Genomic DNA, 20,926 nt, shown 5'->3' on the forward strand with positions numbered 1-20,926 from the left:
TTACTCGTCGTTTGCGGTAATCGCAGCATTGGACAAGTTATAGTTACCTTTCTTTCAACGATTTCAAATTCCCGAGCTAGTTCATCATAGACATTATATCAAAATCAGTCGTGCATGAACTTTCGAGTACGAAGTTTACGAAAAGGGCGGGTTTTGTTTTCATAGTAGTTTGGACATAAAATCTGTAATCGTTGGTAGAACGCCGCCGGCATCAACACGCCTATTGGTTGAGGGGTCATATAATATCGGTTGCCTCGTTGCAGAACTATAAAACCATATTTTATGATGACGCTCGAGTATCTGCACCCACAGCAGGCGGAGAGTATGTACCTCCACCCAACCGCCCCGGGAACCTTCCCGCAGCAGGGCCATCATCCTGCTCCGCATCATCAATTTTCCTCGGCCGAGTACTGGCAGCCCCTGCCTTTCCATGGGGTGACTGGAGGGGAGAGCGGCCAGACGGCGACCGCCTCGTCTCAACTCCAGCACAATTCGGGAGCGGGCTGGAGCACCAGTCTACCCGGGGCAATCTCGGCAACCTCAGTCGGCACGACGACGTCTGGAGATTGGCCGTACTTCCATCATCCGTCAACGAACTCGACAAGCGTATCGGGAGGGCCAACTACTGTATATTCCGGAAATGTAGATGATTTCTCGAACGGGCCTGGTCAATCACAAACATATACCAGTTCCGGTGGCATCCAGTCTGTTGCCCAAGCTCTTCATCGGCCTTTGAGAACGTACGACTGGATGAAAAGTTCTACATATCGCTTCAATCCACAAACAGGTAATTCTGTTTATTCTTGATGCAGACTCAAAAACATCCCACAAAATAGATCACGGTTCACATGCAGACCTCACACAAAAGGTCATCCACTTACGCGTTCTTGATTTCAATCGACTCTAAAAAAAAGCAATGGTTGTTTTTACGCTATACTGGAATAAAACATAAAATACCACGGAAAAGATGCTCACACAATGCTAGCTACTGCTAAATTTCTTCGAGACAAATGAGGTAATTATAACGTTCCTATTTCTTGTCCATATTTCAAGGTTAGTAAGAGATGTTCTAAAGATGTATGAACACTATTGAGGATAACAAATTTATATCACATGCGATATCCATGCATGATTATGTACGATTTTGCTAAACAAACGAACGACTAGATCATATCAAGAAAATTTCCGACTTGAATACTGAGTGCACTTTTTTTTCGGAGATATCTATATCTCATCTCAAAAGTTTATATTTTTTTGTGGAAAGTTTAGGTTTTTTGTGGAAAGTTTACATAATACGGGGATAGATAATCATAGTTACAATGTATTGTACCTTCTTGAGAACAAACGCAATTTAAAAACAAACAAAAACACTTTCTGAAGAAGTTCTTCCTCTGTTTTAATTCACTTTAAATGACTTGATGGGGAATAGTAATCATGGGAATTTTCCACTTTTTCGTGATTTCAGTTTCTTTATCGACATATAGACACCAAAGCTATTATTTCTTCAAGCAGAGATTATTGGCCTACATATAAATCTAAGGCAAACGAATATGATTGTGAGCAGACTGGAAAAGGTTCGAGTGACGCATGGGAGTGACAACGACAAACGCACCAGCTGAGGAATTAAGATGAAAAACAAAATTATTATTATTATTATTATTGTTTTGCAAAAGTGTGCACAAAATTCACCAGCACAAATGTAGCATATCATGCTGATGTTCTTAAAGAGAAATCCACTTTTGAAAAGAAACTCGTATATTAAAGGACTAAAATACTTAGGGTGCATTGCATTCAAATTCTAAAATGCAATCATAGATTGATATATATTCTTATATTATATACACCGAGCACATAAATACAAATATATATACCTAGAATCAACAAAAATCAACGAAATGATCACCAACCAAGCAAGAAATCTAACACTCCTGAGATGACATTTTAAAGTTTTCCTCAAGATTTTCTATTTAAGTGCGCAGATGAAACTTACAAGTATGATTAGATTTTCTTTTCCAAAAAGTCAATTTCCCATTTCGTAAAATGTTTTTTTCCCAAGATACGAATTAAATTGGACTGAAAATTAGATTGATTCTCAGGCTATTAACATCGACGATGAACACAAAATATGGGGAAAGAATAATGACTACGGTAACTTAATCTTAACAAAAACAAACAAGCAATTCACAAGAGTCAGTTACAATTGCACAAAAATTACATTTAGCTGTCATGGCAAAAGAAATAACTGCACTCGAAAAGGTTGCCTTACCTTTTATGGTAAATGTAAAGATGAGTGAATCCCATTGCCATTTTCTTCTTGGTATCAAATGATTTTATCCGGGTCCGGGGTGACATAGCGTACCACGTTACTCATTTTGAGACACATCTCATTTTGAGGCACAGCAATCATTTTCTTCCTGCCAGTTGATATTCCACATGTGAAATTCAATTTTTGCTTAGTTGATAAGTTAAATACACTAACGAAGAATCAAAATATTGAAATGAATTGGATGCGATGCCCATTTTGATCGCCGTTCTACAAACTGAGAAGATGAGAGCGGTTGATACCAGTTTTGTTGACGGGGTTCGCGCCGCTGGCATCTCTGTGTCACACACACACACACTCGCCATTCTTGGCGCTCCCATAAAAGCAACGGATATATGGCTGCCAATAACAGTTTTATAATCCATACTGTGCGCTGAAAGGCTCTTTTATTGTACAATTTCCACTAGGTATTTTGACTAATACACGTTTTATTACTTCAGAGCTACTTTACATTCAGTCTCAATTATTCTACGTGCTGGTCTTTACGTGCTGAAGAAAGCTATTACTTATACTTCTTCACCTTGTAAAATGTCTTTTCTCGGAGTTAGCATTTACAGCCGAATGCTATCGAACGCTTAGCAAACATTCAAGTGAAGATCTAAAATCCCATTTATAATAACATAAAGCTATCATGCCAGCCACCCAACTCGATTAAAGGTGATAGCTTACAGCGATAAAAAGGAACAAACCTTAAAACTACGTTTTCTGTTTCCTAAATGTGCAAGATATAGAGACAAAGATTTCTTCCACTTTTTTCGAGGTCAGTTACAAAAAAAAAGACAAATGTAAATATAATCGCAGTGTGTTGATATAGGAGTTAATGCATGCATCAATACTTTTTGATGCAGGAGAAAACATAGAAAACTTTCTTTTCGTCAGAGAATGACGCGCACAGTTGTATTCATACACACGATGAGTGCGTTATTGTACATTCTCTTCAAGGAAAATATGGATATCATCGATAAATTTCGTCACTTGATACTTCGGAAGAAAGGACAAGACGTTTCTCTATGTCGAATACCATTAAAAAGATATGATGAATAAACTCTCGCATCATTTGTATTCGATACTTTTGATACTGACATCTTTTAACACTTTTGCCAAGCTTCCATCATCAGTGAATGAAATAGATAATTGCAATAAAATATGAACGATTGGGTTTTACTCCGACACCATGTTCCAAGACTTTCAGTGTCACTTGCGCAATTGTACAGATTGCAGTATATAATTGCAGTGGATCACATTACAGAGAAATCACTCAGTTAATGTAGTTGTAGATTACTTTATATAGAGACCACAATATTTTGATCTCACGATCTGACACTCTTTACTTCTCCTTCTGCCTCTAGCCTTTGTTCTTTCAACAGAATTCTTTCTTTCATTCACTTACTGGTAAACATTCCTGGATTGTTTCTTTTCTTCTTTATTTTTTGACTAATCGTCAGTGCCCTATTGTAGTTTAATTTCTTTGAGAGACGTAATAAATACTACAGTTGCTTGGAGTATTATTCCCTTTTTGAAGTCAAGGAAATGCATATCAAAATTGTAGAGACAATTAAATTTATATATGACCATGCGCAACGTGAATAATCTTTGAACATTTGCTATTGCAAAAGTAACTATAGGACGTTATCGTGAGATGATAATACTATATTCAAAATAAACGTACAAGAAGGGAATAAAACAGGGAGATCAAAACCAAAAGGAATTTCACTTTACAGCTTTGTGAACAAAGCTTGAGCAAACTGATGGAACTGTATTAAATAGTTCAACTTTTCTTCCGAAGTAGCACCCCATAATCAAAAGAATGAGTGTTTGTGTAATTATAAGGATGCATATTTAAAGGGGTAAGGCAGATATAAGTGTATTAAAGCATAACCGGCGAAAATTATTCAAAATAAAAGAGATGATCGACAGACTGACTGAGTGTGCGCAGATAATGTGATTAAAGAGAATAGGAGTTGGTTCAACGTTAGAAATCGATAAGAGACAGCGACTGTTTTCGGTGAAATTATAACCATTTTACAATGGATGCCTTTTACTTTCGTTGATTTCGTTAATTTCGCCTTTTACAGTGTTTTATGAGAAAAAGCGATCAATCTATGTTTCAGGTGATAAGACGGAGCGTGGTTTCACATAAATATTTACACAGGTGCCATATTTTTGTGTTTTTGCCCCGCCACCCTCTCCGCCCCCTCCCCGCAACTAGAGTAAAATAATGTTCCATGATTAATCAAAGTGATTGTGAAAGCCGTTTACACTAAAAACAATAGTCTTCTCTCCCTGCTCCCCTTTACTCCGCAGCAATCATCACTGATCTTAAGATAACTTTTTCATAAACTTTAACTGAGACACTGAGGGAGGGGGGAGGGGGAGGGGAGAGAAACTGACCTCTATTCTTTCTTTCTTTTTGAAAGTCGCAATATTCAGAAAGGAAAAGAGCAAAATTAACCACAATGGTAGAAGGATCGAGCTTTTTTATCCTTTTTTTTTGCCCTATAGTATAATGTTACAGAAAGTACAACGATTATATTACCTTGGTGGATGGCACCGCAAACTAACTAGCTTAACTTCCTTCATTATGGAAATACTGGCATACTTTTATTGTGTGCTCAAAGTGATGAAACCAAAAGTAACTGCGTAGTTTGTATATTTATACGTAGAAGATTTTAGAAGACTTTATTCGATATGATTTCTTTATGAAAATAAGATGTGCATCAGCACTTGACATACAACCATATATCTTGTGCGTATTGAGGCAGGGTTTTTTTTTTTTTCTTGTGGTTGTACACTTTATGAGACGTCACGGCGAGAACTCTCAGAACGCTATTTAGACATTATAAATCCACAGGAGAGCGGTTGTAAAGCAATTTCCATGCAAGCTCGCTAATAGTAAGTATGTACGAGACCCTTCAACGTAACTACACCTGAAAAGAGTTTTATGATATAACAATTGGCAATTCGACCTATTTGCTGTAATTCGCAATTGCTACTATATGATGTTACAATGGGACTTGAGATTACAAGTATCGTTTTAATTTGTTTTGTGTCAGCATCCTTCGATTGACTGAAGACAATTTCAAAGAACAATGTTTGGGAGTCAATGACTATAAATGTGCTTTATTACACCTCAGTGTCATGTGTGTATTTATTTTCACATTTGTTAACATCCGGGCTTGCAATATGCATCGACTCTTAAAGGGGAGTATAGTTTTGGTTGAGACCTAACTTTATGTTTCTAACATTTTTTTGGTGAGAAAATGAGAAACCTCTTATGGAATATGAAAGAGTAGGTGATTCCAAGAGGTATTCAAAGTTCTGTTGATGAAAATTGATTTTGAAGTGGCTAAGATGATATCCAAAACAGAGCAATCCTAATAAAAGGGGGAACCCACCTTTTATCAGGATCGCTTTGTTTTACTTTGTTTTCGGATGTCTCAGCCATTCCAAAACCGATTTTTATCTAATAAACTTTGAATTCCTCTTAGAATGGTATGCTCTGTATTATTTCATAAGTGGTTTCTTGGTATCTCGCACAACGTTAAAAGCCCAATCCTCATCTCTCCACCAGTACTATACCATCCCTTTAATTACTGATAGTCTTGTCAAAACAGCCAACTAGGGAAAATGGATATAATGATATTGATGTGTGATGGCAAACACAAATTAATTTAAGATTACATATTGAAAAATGGATAGCATCCTATGAAATCTAAAATTAACGTCTCAATATATCAGGCATCATCATAGTCCATGGAAGCTTACTGCATTTGAGTCAGTATAAGAGTTCGAAGTGTCCGGTACACCATAGTTTTGAAATGAATTTTAGGCTGATTTTCACGGGTCTTAGCATAAGCGTGCACCTACGACATTTTACCTCAGTTTTATTTTTCATACTAGTAGTATTCTTATATCATTTATCTTATTTTTTGTAGTACTTATACATAGTGTATATGTAAAAGAGCATGGCATCAATGCAAATTAAAAAGATAAGCCTCTGTTTGCTCAGATTGAAGTGAAACTAATAATTTATTGACGCTGGATACATTTTTTGATCAACTTCGTTCCCAAAACCATAGACACACACACACACACACACACACACATTAATAAACAAAATATATGCATTTTATATGTTCATTTTATATATCATGACAGTTTGGGTAAATAATGATGATAATAATAATGATAGATAACAGTTATATAGCGCATAATGCTGACGTTTCTAAGTGCATTAATCCGAAAAAAAACTAAATTTCAATGCAGCATTATGTACATAACAATATTATTATTCCACTGAAGTTTGGCCTTGTAAATGCATTCTTGTTCAAGTTTCAGTTATTGATGTCTGATTATGCTTCTGCAGATGCTGATGCATGATTTCGTCCTGTTTGTGAGCTATACGTTCTTATCAAGTAGTCCTATTGTTCCTTCTGAATACTAGTAATACAACGGTATGACTAACTACTTAGTAGGCCTATATAAGATTATAGGGTACAAAAATGTATTATAATCAATGGTGAGGTACACCTTATCTGCAAGGAAAGAGGACATCTTTCAAGAGTCAGAGACAGTGAAAATAAGGCAACAATTTGCTTCAAATCCCATCGAAATTCAAGCAAATGCTGCTGCGTCGTGAAAATTTGAATGCCAGGTTAATCAGCTAACGTCATCCCTGAAATCACCCTTTAGGTCAAGCATGGTGTACATAGATTGTTGATCCAGTTAAACGTTTCATATCGTTTCAACGCAGAGCAACTTCAAGTAAGATATTTATTAACTTGTGTAGCTTGGAAGAATTTGTTTTCATGTTGTATATGGGGGTATAATGTTTTTCGTAAGCTTGGGAAAATACCAATGGCAGATAGATAGATAGATAGATAAGTAAATAGATGAATAGATAAATGAATAATTGAATAAATAAATAAATATATAAAGAAATAAATAGAGAAATAAGAAATAAAGAAGTAGGTTAAGGTAGTGTCAAGTAATGTTAAAGTTGGGAACATAGCTAGATCAAACACTGTTGCCAGCAAAAATGTTTAAGTACGTTCCAAAACTTGCTCCAGACAACTGATGTACCAGATAAGAATAAGTAAACTTATTTCTGACAAACTGAAAATAGAAATACAAAAGTGGTAAATGTTAGACAAACATGACAAAATTCAAAATATCTCAGACGTGGAGAGTCAAATTGTTCACAAAAGAGTGATATTGTGCCGAAATCACTCGTGCGCGCTAACTTTTCGGAGGGGATGTTGACGTCATATTACAAGTGTAACACTTACTGTACGCAAAACGGTAGAAAAATCCTGCTTTTGCTATCTATTTCTTATCAACTATACCACGCCCCACCTGAAAGTCGTGTTTGTTGTACATAATAGAGGAGATACAACGCAAGAATAAGTTTAAGCGACGTATACAAACTTTCTTTTTTAAATACAATTTCATTTTCAGGAAAGAAACTCGTAATGGAATGTGTATAGGCAGGTCAGTGTTACGATTGGGAGACGAGGACATTAACACTATTTCACATGCAGTAGATACCAATATTACTGTTTTCTGAGCTTTCAGACCCTACAGCTTAGGAGACATCCGATTTCAATGACACCCCTACCATCAGTGATTATTCCCTTTAGATTTAACTATATAGCTAAAATGAACATGAACTTTATATGATTTTCTGCCATTTAAAGTCATCGCGAATTCTTACTGAAATCTTTTTGGTCAACTTGCATTCGTTTGTGGTCTAAACTCTCTCTCTGAAATTAGCTCATTCCTTGAGAAAAAGTAGAAAAGAATAAAGTAAAGGGTTCCCGCATAAGATCAATCGCCAAAAACATTTAACGTAAAAAAAAAATAATTCGATAAAAATGAAAGAAAATTAGAAGGTAGAGAAAGATTAAATACTGACATGAGATAAACAAGAAGATTATGAATGTATAAATGTGTCATAATTTCTTTAAATTTCAAAGTTTGGTGGCCCGAAAAAAAAAAACGAAAAAAAAAACCAAACAAACATAATTGTGTATCAGCCCGATATTAAGGGAAATAAGTAAACAAGACATGTTGAATCGTAGTAACCCGATCCGGCCACCCAAAGATAACCTTTTTGGAAGTTTAGTTGCCCGACATTTTTTAGTGGCCCCGGGCCACCTGTCCGCCGCTAATGTCGAGCCCTTCATAATATCACCATTGCGCGGTGGACAAGAAACAATGCATCGACTGATTTCTTTTACTTATCGCCGCAAAAACAGTTAGATTGTCAGCGGTGTCGATGAAAATCCTCGTGCAAACAAGAGGTAACATGAAAATCTCGTTAGCGTGGTTAACGGTCAAATCATTAAACATGTCTGTTTGAGGACGCCAAATAATTGGCATTCTCTTCGCATTCCTGTTATCTGTTCCTATCTGTTTGTCGGTCCCCGTCTTTACCACCCCTATGACTTCGGGGACTCAAGTTTGACCATGACTGTAAGTTGTTGAATCTCATTCCTAGAAGGATTCGATAACTTTGATAGACGGATATAGAGTCTTCTCGTTTTAAAGAATGCAATTTTGGATTGCGAACTTCATTTGTGTAACAGCTTAGCGACTACAATTAAACCTGAAATAATGAATGTGATGTCAGTTGCTTTTATTAAATAATGATACGTTATCTTACTTTCATTTAAATAGAATTTTAGCAAATATGACAAAGAGGTGTAAAAACAGTGTGAAATACTCATGCAGGAATTATCACCTGGGCAGAGGCATCAGATGATTTTTGATGTTTCGTTAACTGCATTCATTGTTATTTGATACTGACAACAATGTGAGTTTGCATGAGCTTCTATGGGGTTAATCAAAGATGTTGCGAATTTTGATGCCTTCTACTTTGAAGCAGAGGAAATCGAAACCGTAATGAGAGTAAAATGTAAAGAAACGAATTTGCAGTTCAAAGTGATATCATTTATCTTTATGGAAAATTAGAATATAGACAAAGCTCTTTGACTTATAAGAACAAGAAAATACGCATTGACCACAGGAACAATCTAAGTTCCTTTGTGTGGTAGTTTAGATTTTTTTTTTTTTGCTTATGCACTTTAACGAGGAAAATTTCTTGTTGTCATTAAGAGGGGTGGATTAAAATCATTTATTTTCTTCATGTTGATCCTATCCGTTGCTCCTCTCTCTCCCTCCTTAGTTTTCGTAGCATTCGTTGTGGTACAGAAAGATAAATGACACGCAATATTTTATATGTACTCTCTGCTAAAGTCTGGAGTAAAATAATAAGTTTGTAGCATTCCCCTGAAAAAAGTTGAGACAATTATGCACAGACCAAAACAATGGTGCTGTCATTTTAGTGTATAAAGATAAATCAAATATAATCAGCCATTAGTACCTTCAAAATGAATAATACGAAATGTTCATATGGCCCTCTTTGTGCACAACTCATGGATAATGGCATAAGCTCAGTCGACGTCTGTCAACAAAAGTCTCCTACAGAAATGCCAGTGCTTGGGACTAACAAATATGATTTCTGGTTAATCAGTGTGACTGTAACACGTCTTCATGTAACTATAGGCCCTCTTCTTTCGCTGACACAGGCATGAACTTCGATGATTTATTATCCCCAACTTGGTTAAACATTAAGCCAGTATTGACGAGAGGCCAATAAATCTTAGCCCTTCTTTGCCCGATACGCAAGAGCGGGGTGCCATAAAACTAAACCATTGAAAGGGGGCAAGGCGTAAGACCATGAATTAACTTCTTGTTGAGCACCTTGGAACAAAAATTACAGTTTTCATTTCCAGCATCACTCGTCCACTCTCAATTCAAATCAAGCCAGTCGCTTATGCTCAACAAGGAAGTCTGCTAAACTGTGGAAAGAACCGGGCCTACCAGGATGTTTCTTCTTCTTCTGTTTTTTTTTTTTCGCCCGCATACGAACCCGTATGTTCATACAATCCACGCGACCTATCACCCAGGCAACGATTTTTCCCCTCTATTCATTTCCCTTGATTTCCCTCGTTTTGCTATAAGTAAACTATCTAAATATCGTTGCGGGTTTTTTTTTTTCTAAATCATAAAGCCACATAATTATATTTCGTGTCTCGGATAATTGGTGTGTCTTCTCTTTTGCGAGAAAAGTCTCCCCTATACAGACGTCGCAAAGAACATTTGCCATGCACCTTTGATGATTAATCATTAATCCACGTTGTCATGTGACAAACATGTGGTAGTGCTTTAAAGCGGACTTTTTTTTTCGAAATAAGATGTATGCAACAAATCAGTTTATATCTTGGCAAATATAGAGGAATACTTCTGATCGTCAAACTGCCAGTTATGCACTATGGTGTCCTTTTATTTGGTGTATGTACGGCATAGATATTTTTCATTAAGGAACGTGATGCATTTCAGGTAGAAATTTGAGGTTCTTAAACCCTTTTATTTCTTTAAATTCCATGCGAGTTCCTGGAAAGCATTAATATAGATCGAGTGCAATCATTACTGCACTGCTTCTCTCAGAAAACCAAAGCAGACAGCATTTCGCAAGAGGGAGAAATAGAAACACGTAAGATGATGTATACACTGAATACGTTATATTCGTATTCTACGAATCTTCGGAATTAGGGTCAACATCTTTTTGTGTGCAGTGATTCGCTGGCCTTGTTCTCAACGGGGTCATCCCACGAGCGGCCTACGAGCTCGACATCAACTAAAACAGGCCCACGAGCTAGACATTGAAAAAAGGTCAATCAATCATGCATTCACGAGTCATACTGCACACGGGCTCGACACCAACATGTAAAACAGAACAAGCATCTAGACACTACGTAGAACAGGCCCATGAGCTAGAAACTAGGCAAACAAGGCCTATGCCCTCGTCACTACACAAATAAGGTCCATGAATTTGACACCTGGAAAAAAAAATCCACGAGCTCGACCCGTGATGTCCTGTGGAGCTCATGGGCCTTTTTGTCTTTCGTCGAGCTTGTGGGTCTTGTTAGCCTGTATAGTGTCGATCTCATGGGCCTTATTGGCCAAGTGTCTAGCTCGTGGGTCTTGTTCACTTAATAGTGTCCAGCTCGTGTGCTGTATTACTCGTGAGCTGTATTACTCGTGAGCTGTATAACTCGTGAGCTGTATAACTCGTGAGCTGTATAACTCGTGGGTGTCGAGCTCGTGACGCGCACCCGTTCTTAGCACCTGTATGACCCTTTTTTAATTGTTTGCACATCTATATATAAGGTAAAATAGAGCCTACTGACCAGGGAAAATTCTTATTCAAAGGTTTTCTGGGATATCCTACACCTTTTATTCTTTTAGATAGTATATCCTGTTTTCTGACAGAGAATGACAAAATCGGGACACATGAATTTATATCACATGTTCGTAGTATTTGAGAAAAAATGGTCACAAGTTGCGCGACTTGCTGTATCACATTAACCATGCCTCCAAGTATGTGACAGTTCGTAATGGATGTTCTGGCGCAGGCCCCATTGAATGTTCTGCCACCATTTCGGGTGACGCTTCGAAAGGTACCCTAGTGTACCAACCAACATGACCAAGCGTCATCCCAACGAATATGTCGTAAGAACAAAGGTGTAATAAGCTAGTATACTTTCAGATATATTCGGTGACATATCATTTTCTTTTTCTCGTTCGTTGAAGAACTATATACTTCTGCAGTGAAAATTATTTTACCACATCTACATGATCGACTATGTAATTTGATATATTTTCAATGGTATTGACTAGTTTGTTTTAAGCTGATGAAGAATTGCTTACCCTAAAATGTACGAGCATAGTTATGAACATCTTACGAGAAGTCCAATTTCGTTACTATGTTGACAACGCTGTTGCGTGGGTGTTTTGGAAAGTGTCTAGAAAATAATAGATTAGTTATTCGATTGTCTAGAAGGAACAATTTATCGTAATTTTACTCTCCAAACTAATTTGGAATGAAACATTAATCGCATGCCATCCTGACTTTAAAGTCGTCACTCATAACAGGGAATGATGCATGACTAACATGATTTCGTACAAACAGATATCTATAGGCCTACTTTATTCATGCTATTAGTGCGACGTATAAATGCAGGTTGCTATTGTGTGAAAAGAAATGATTGGGGAAGCATTTCATTATATCTAAACACGAATATAGCAATTGAATCATAGAATATCTATACTTCAAAGATTTTCAAATGACTTAACAAAAGGTCCTTGTGTGACTGATAATGGTATTGTTATGGTACTGTGCAAATCCTAAACCTCTTTCTTTTGTGATAAGAATATTTGATTTAACCTTGTCATAGTACAAAGAACATAATCAATAGCAATTTAAATAGTAAACAGTAGTTTGAGATTCATAACATGATTGAAGGTAATCATGATAAAATTTGTTCTCTTCTGGTTCTTACCTGATATTGCTATCTCACTGTGCTTCGGAAAGAATAGGCTAGACGTTTTTCGGAAATTATTGCACCATCCGTAGTGTGTACATCAGCAAAAACACAGAATTTTAAAAAGCATTTATTTTGTTGACCATCCGTTGCTGTCGTCATTTCAATAATAAATTCCTTTCCATTGTACCTGTTCCTTTCAAATTTGGAAATTAAGTTTTTTATGACACGTTTAAATCACTGTTGTCTAGCTTGCATTTACAAAATAATTACATGTATTACGATGGCCGGTCTGCAATCGACGCATTGTTGCTAGCTTAAGTCTTTATTTGACATGAAGTAACGTGACATAACACTGGAGTCCACTGTCATATAAGCAAGACGTCTCGATTATTGAAATCATAATAGTTATGAGTTCATAGTCGGCAAGAGACAGAAATTATCGATAATGTCGTAAATGCGTTGTAAACTAGATTTATGGTAAAGATATGCTCAACATTTTGTTTGTCATTGCAGGTTCCGCTAAGTTTCACTGTCCTTCGGTCAAAGTAAAAACGCCTTACTTTTTTTTAATCTTGTTCTTAGTGTAAACGTCAAAAATTCACTTATCTCATTATTTCAAAAATATTTACCAAACAAAATTGAGATAATTTAATGCTGAGAATAGTTGGTTTCGTAATCAGAGAGTAAAAACTTTTTATAAGCACTGTAAACGGGAAGCTTTCTCAAATATTAACGTGAATTCAGCGAATGCAAAAGGATTAATGAAAGAAATCTTTGAAAGTTTGGGGAACACTCAACAGTTATAAATAGTCATACTATAATTTGACAAAGTTTCAAACTTTAAATACAGCAGCCGAGCACTCGACGTATAGCTCCTTGGAAAATATCAGTTTTATCGTATTTCAGTTTGTGTTTTCAAAAACCCAAATGGAACTTTTTAAGCGCCTTTGTATATTTTCTGGATATCGTTACACTATTGTAACAAAACATTCTTTTTTTTTCAAAATCCCATATGGAGAGGTCGAAAAATGGACTTTTAACCATAACTTTAATGATCGTTTCTAGTTCATTAGTTGTCCGATTTTCCTCAATCATTCATTGATAAAATTTGGTAATCTTTTTGCTTTCACTAATGATCACATCACACACAGTTTGGGATAACTCATCTTATAATATCAAATTTAAATATCGATATTGTGGGGAATTTCACATGACATTGAACACTTCATCGAGTTTCCAAGCCGTCCCTAGCTCTCCCACTTTACTCACATACAATGGTGTTTAACAAGCTGTTAGAAATGGAAGTATTGGAAGTATTTCAGGTATAAGTCAGTGTAGCATTCTGGGATGGAACAATGGAGACATCAAATAAAGATGTAATCGAAACTGTTCGACCATCTGTAAATCATTGCACAAGAAGTCCATCCTGCTGGCATGCTACCAACCATTCAAGAAAGAATCTTCATCAGCATAGTTAAGGCTTATCATGGATGTCACGTTTTCTGTTCAACAAATTCATATTCAATTTGTGTGTGCGTGCAGTAGCTGAGTGTTTGATTTAGCTCTTTCATGATGACGTCTTTTGAACTTCTCGAGTAATATATCACCAGAGACATTATCTACACGTTGCCCTGTCGGCGCTATTGTTCGGCAAAATTGGCTTGATATTCAAATGATGTGAATATTACCAAAACACACACACAAGACACACAAACCTACAAAATCTTACACATTAAAACAGAAAACAAACTCCCAACTCGCATTTACACTCTCTTGCTCAAAGAGAAAGTTTCCATCTAAAATTTGCTTTAATTAGAAGATGATATAGCCACTATACATGTAATGGTTTACTTTAACATGTCAAAGTTAAAGTTGGCACAGCACAATTAAGAAAACAATTGCAATTTTGTTAAAATTCCGAGGTAAAATACAGAGGACTGTACATGACATTATTTAGAACATGACTTCTTACTTCTGATACTTCTTTATATTTTTTATATCTTTGACACTTTCACCTCTGTCATTTGTACGTGGCTTCCCCTTATATAAGGTTCAAGATAGGGAAAACAGATTCACGATTTATCAAAAGGCAACCACAATGGCCACGATTACGTTTATTGTAGTCAACGGATTATGCATATTTCGAACGCCTTTATGCTCATAACGTCGGCAAGCAAACATTCTGACGCTAGCATGCAAAAGGAATTACGGCCTAGCGCTATTACTTATAACTAAAGCGTAAACCATGGTTCTTATGTTAACTTCTTTTATGAACTCATGCCGACATGTCTGGAGCATACAACCAGGAAAGAGGGGGTTTTCAAGTTTCAACAGATGTGGCAGCTTGTCCAAAATCAATTTTCACTTACATGATATTGTTAAAACTCTTGCAAAATAATGTTACTACTCGTTATCTAGAAAGCTAAGGAATCATTAAGACCAAAAAAAAAAATGTTCTAGATTTGTTATACTTTCTGTTTTCTTAAAATTCAAACAAAGAGGTGACCTTTCGGCATTTTCTGACCATGTTTCTAAGCAGGCAAAACTCGGACCAAGGATAAGTACCGGGTCGTGTACACTGACCACCAGCGACTGGAGTTGGAGAAAGAGTTCCATTACAGCCGCTATATCACAATCAGACGAAAGAGTGAACTTGCCTTGGCATTGGGCCTCTCTGAACGACAGGTGAGAACTTAAAATTTATGTGGATACTTTGACAGGCCCCGTGACAAGAACTTGACGGGCAATTTAAACATTAAGATGGGAAAATCAACTGCAGTAGGCATAGCTTAACTTTGAAATAATCGTTCAAACAAAGACTACCTGCGCGAAGACGGTTTTAAGAAGGGAAAAAAGCGAACCCCCACAAACGGAAGCGGATATTATTATGAAAATGTACTGTTGTTTTAAATATGAATTTGAACCGTTAGTGTTTATACAAAAATTCATGAGTACTCGTTCCATGTTCACGAGTGGTAGATTTTTTCCCACATATTTCTCTTTTGATATCGTTATCCCGTAATGAGCAATGTATAGCTTACTTTATGAGAAAGAAATCAAGATGTCGCTATCAAATCCGTTAGGTCGTAAAAAAAAACAACAAAACAAATAAAATGGCAATACATAATGATGCATGCACACTACCCTTTTCTTATAATCAAGTTGCAAACACGATTTTAAGAAGAAATTTAACCTTCAATTATTCTTCATTAATATTAACTGAGGTTATACACAAACACCACCAGTCTTTAAAAAAACATAATGAAGTTATGAGAACATCAACAAACATAATAGTTATGATCTCTCTAAGTGCAGCAGTTGCAATCATTATATTTTTATGTCAAATATATGTACAATTATAATCATATGAATGTATAAGTTGTCCATATCTCGATTAAGCTTTTTTTATTATTTTCATGAAATGGGGGGAAAACCAAGCTTTTTTTTTTTGAATAAGGGTATATTTAGTATCTGTAGGGGATAAATATAGTCTCTCATAAAGTTTATTTATTCACTGTTATGTCGAAGTTTCATGTCTACCATTCCTTTGGAAAACATTTTGATCATCTTAAAGTATATCATGAATAATGGAATAGAAACAGAAAAGTGCATGTTCCTCATTTCTTGTGTAAACAGTACAAGTTACATTCATGTCAAATTTGATATATTTTTTTCTTATGCTCCTATTGCCCCAGTGCAATGCAAACACAATGACGATGTCACTGTTACTTGCCTATCTCAGGTGAAAATCTGGTTCCAAAATCGTCGCGCCAAAGAAAGAAAGATGACAAAGAAAATGAAACTACAAGATAGCCAGTCCAGCCACAGCAGCAACAAACACAGCAACATCGGCAACAATCGGAGGAGAGAACCTCCCAACAGCAGAAGGATTACAACCACAACCATCAACAACAACACACCCACAACCAACATCACCACATCCACAGCATTTCACACTCCGGCAACTCTCAAGTTCTCACAGACACCAAACCCAAGCTGCCTATCACGTCATTGCCAACCCCAATCAGTAAAACCGCCACCCTGTCACCCATCGCGTCAACTCCGCATACCGACATTGTTGAAGCTGCCGTGTGCGGAACGCTGACTGCCGGTGACGCCGTCAGCTCGGGGCCAATAGGGCAGAGCTCGCTTCACATTCCAATCACGGACTCTGACGTTGTGAACATGCTGAACGTTTAAAACGCCTTCTCTGCAGGCATAATTCCTGCGCGTTTGATGCATGCTTACACAACGTCAGAGATGGAAACATGAAAAAAAAAACTTCCTATAAGAAACTGAGCGGCGGAGAGGAGTATTAATCATTCCGTTGTAGTTTGTCATAAATTGGTGCTCATGTGAATATAAGCCGTGCTTCTCGACCTTTTTTTAAAAAACTTGAGACCCATTTTGGCTACTATATTTTTTAAGGCCCAGTAAGACCTGCGAGAGCTTCGCGTCCCTCTGGTGGAGAAGCAGGGAATACAAGGATACCCGCGCAGATGGGCTGCAACCCCCCCCCCCCCCTGCACACATACGTTTGGTTTATCAAAAAGAATCTTACAAGTTACAAGCTCACAGTACCCCATGATTTTCCGGGCTTGAATTCCACCCCACCATCAAGAGAGGTAAAACGCCCCTCCCCATCCCCGCACGTAAAAAAAAAAAACGTTTCGCGGCCCCTACTACATGTACATGTATATGGAATAAACGTGGAAACACTTTTCAAATCGGAGCACAATGATATTCTTCATAATAAAGAAGTGCAGGTTCTTAAAGATACTGAAATTTGATAACTGTACCTTTTTGTTGTTTAAATTTCATTCGTTTGAGTGTTTCACACTCTGTATAAATTCGAATTTTTTTCCCTACAGCGCAGCGCACACTACCGTATGCTAAAATAGAAAAGATTGGAGTCCAAGAGTTAATCGCGATTTATCTGTGCCCTTGTACCGTTTAGTTGAGACGTAGAGTTTCGAGAACGCAAGAAATTCCTGTTGGGGGAAATGTTTGTGAAAGCTATCAGGCATGCAGATTTACTGGTGCAAACCGCAACCATTGTAGACTAGATTTAGAAGTATTTTATTCATTTTGCATGTAGTTATCATAAGATGCAACAAGTTTATGAATGTTAACATGGGTATGTTATGACCCATCATGTGGATTTCCATACTTTAAGAGGCTTGGCCGGGCAAAGCTATATCAGTCGAGACTGTTTGAACAAAACAGATATTTGATTGAAAACCTTGTATATAGTGTATGATATGAAACAGACTTATGTATATATACAGGATTCGATTTTGTGTTTGTCCTATATTTCTCTTTGTCTTTGTAGTTCCAATCTTACATTGTCTTAAGCTATACAGCCGGGTTCCAGCGATTGTGTACTTCGTGGATAAGTATGCTTACATAACATAAAATCATGCACATTTCTGGACATTTCATGTACTCTTGTATCATAATACTTGTTTCATGTAGCTCTAAGGATAAAAAGTGTAGGATATCTCATGCATCTCAGCATACTTCACGTGCTGGTATCATATTCCTCCGCTGGTAGGGAAGTGAGAGTTGTAGAATGTGTCTTATTGTAATCCCAACTTGTAATTATAGTGTAAACTATATAGAGCAAACTTTCATAAATGCTCGGTTAAGGCATACAGCCACCTGCGGCATAAGAAGGAGCGAGAGGGCTTTCTTCTTTCGACGGTGAAACTGATATTAATTATGAAGCGTAGACGCTAATCACATTAGCTCATGCGCAAAACTTGATACTAAGAAGAGGGCCTCTACAAATATGCAGAAGATAAATTGACAATGGATGTTTGTTTAAAGGGTTTCTACCTGAAAATTAATGTATCTGTATGTAGATTTATAATTATGACAAATTTAAGTGACAAACATTGCATAGATAGACGATAGATGATTGTACGTAGTTTTTTCTTCGTTTAGAGGAACTTTACCCTTTGTCATGTAGTCAGTAGCTAGATAAGATACATTTATAGGAAGCCCTTACTACTCCATTGCAGTATGTTTGATTTAAGCTGTATCCGTGTTTAATGATGCATCCAAGTGCTATTAAGGCTCCTTAACGTTTTGATTAAAGTCAAATTTGCTTCAACTGAAAGCTTCATTTGAATTCGGTGGTACTTGCATATTTTTTTTACTCGCCACTTTCAATGCATGTTATTCCTTTACAAAATCATCAAACGTAATGTATTTGCTATAATTAATATGAACATCATACCACTTAATGGAGGCCTTGCATGTTCGCTTGCTTGTGTTGCCGTTTCGCTGAGTAGACGTTAAGTGACATCCTCTGTTTCGATTCGTCGCAGAAACTACTTTATATTTTTATAAGGTTTTGCCCCGCACTGAAACTATTTAGATTGATATGATCAGCGTTGAAGTGGTATTCAAGATAACAAATGCCAATTAATAGCAGCGTACACCACTGAGGTCACTATTAAAGGAATCTTGCTTTGTTACATACACAGATAAACATATATCATGTTTATGCATATACATATATATATATATATATATATATATATATATATATATAATTATAATTATATAGTATATGTAATTATTATGTACGAATATATACATATTTATGTTTACATAAGTATGTTTCATGTTATCAGGGATGTCAGAGGAGGATTAATGTGTGATCGCAGATAAATTGACAAGACAAGCTGTTGGTTGCAGTTTTAGAAGATGATTAATCATTGTCATCATATTGCAATCTATTTCTTTGCGGTCGACACTAATATCACAAATGATATCCCATCAGGAGTGCTGCTCCTCATACCCGACGATGAAAGCAGAAAACGGCAGAAAGGGGAAGTGTTTGCATGAAATTATGATATTCAGAAATGCACATAAATTTGGTTGGTGTCATTTGGCAAAACGATCGCTACCATTTTCACGCCATTTCATTTGCCAACGCTTTGTTGGACAACAGGAGAGCACAATATGTGCCCAACCCTATTACGTTTATTTTTATAATGTGATTTTGATAACGTGTACAGCAAAAAATTTGATTGAAGACCACGGCTTTAATCAAATACTCACTTTTTTTAACAGTTCTTGATATTAATCCTAGTTTTCCAAACGCATTGCCAGATTCTTTCGGTAATTGTATGGTCCTTATCTTATTCTTATTTTGGCAGTCTCAAAAGTAAATGAGGTTTTTTTTTTTCTTACAAAGGATTGCAATATAAAGTAAATAAAAAAATAAAAAAATAATAACTTCATAATGATGCAGACTCTTGAAACTAAAGCAGAAATTCACTACATACTATAACCATGCAATTTTATGTGTTCCGCATCATTTTTGGATGAAGTGTGGTGTGAATTCGTTGAAGTGGCAAGAGACACCTCAAGATCTCAGTACAATTTGTCAACTACTGTAATTCAAGTTTTTGAGAACAGTAAACCATCTTATCAATTATATACAAATCAGTTTGTAAATTCAAAAGCAAGATTTTGTTTAAAGCTGTGATTTGGGATTTTCGTGGCTTAACTTGATTATAAATTTTCGGTGTCTATTATTCTCTTGCATCAAAGGGTTTGTTAGTTTGTCAATCTGTTAGATTATAATATTTGATGTCATATTTAATTCATTTGTGATAGTTGATGGAGTAAATGATACAATATCGCGATTAGTCTGTTTACTCCATGTGATTTTTTTAGTGACCTGATACTCGTCGACGAGTTCTTAGAGAAGACTGAGTGACAGTATGGCTTAAGTGCTGGTTTATGTAGACTATATTACGTTAGAGCTAGATTCTATGTTGAGTTGATGTTAGACAATATGATTTTAACACGTATTTCATGACAATGAGAGACATTTTATTGTGGCTTTTTTTATTTAGCAAGCAAATTTTTCCGTCTCTGATTACTCGTTTGTCTTGTAGAAAATAAAGTATATGCAGTGAACTGTAATATTGATTTCATCTTTTCGAAACTTTAATTACTTACTGCGTCATTATCAGGTCATTGAAAACTAACGGTATTTATGAAGGTGATGAAAACCTTGATCTTCATTATAATTATTTTCTCCAAAAGTTCTATAAGTAATATCATGATGTTCAAACAGCAGGAAATACAATCACTACTTTTAGTTGTCCTTTGATGACGAACAGTCGTGATTAGATTATGTTTTCGTAGCATAGATATCTACTGCACTGGTGAATGAAACCATTATCAATAT

The 20,926-nt window shown here is 36.3% G+C and overlaps 1 pseudogene; it reads left to right on the forward strand.

Moving 5' to 3' along the window:
- Nucleotides 1-282: 282 nt before the first annotated feature.
- On the forward strand, nt 283-16,914 carry LOC139716262 (uncharacterized; annotated as a pseudogene).
- Nucleotides 16,915-20,926: the final 4,012 nt, after the last annotated feature.

The sequence above is a fragment of the Diadema antillarum genome, unplaced genomic scaffold, assembly GCF_040938485.1.
Source record: "Diadema antillarum isolate AM-2024a unplaced genomic scaffold, OU_Dant_1.0 scf00000063, whole genome shotgun sequence".
Taxonomy (NCBI): Eukaryota; Metazoa; Echinodermata; class Echinoidea; order Diadematoida; family Diadematidae; genus Diadema; species Diadema antillarum.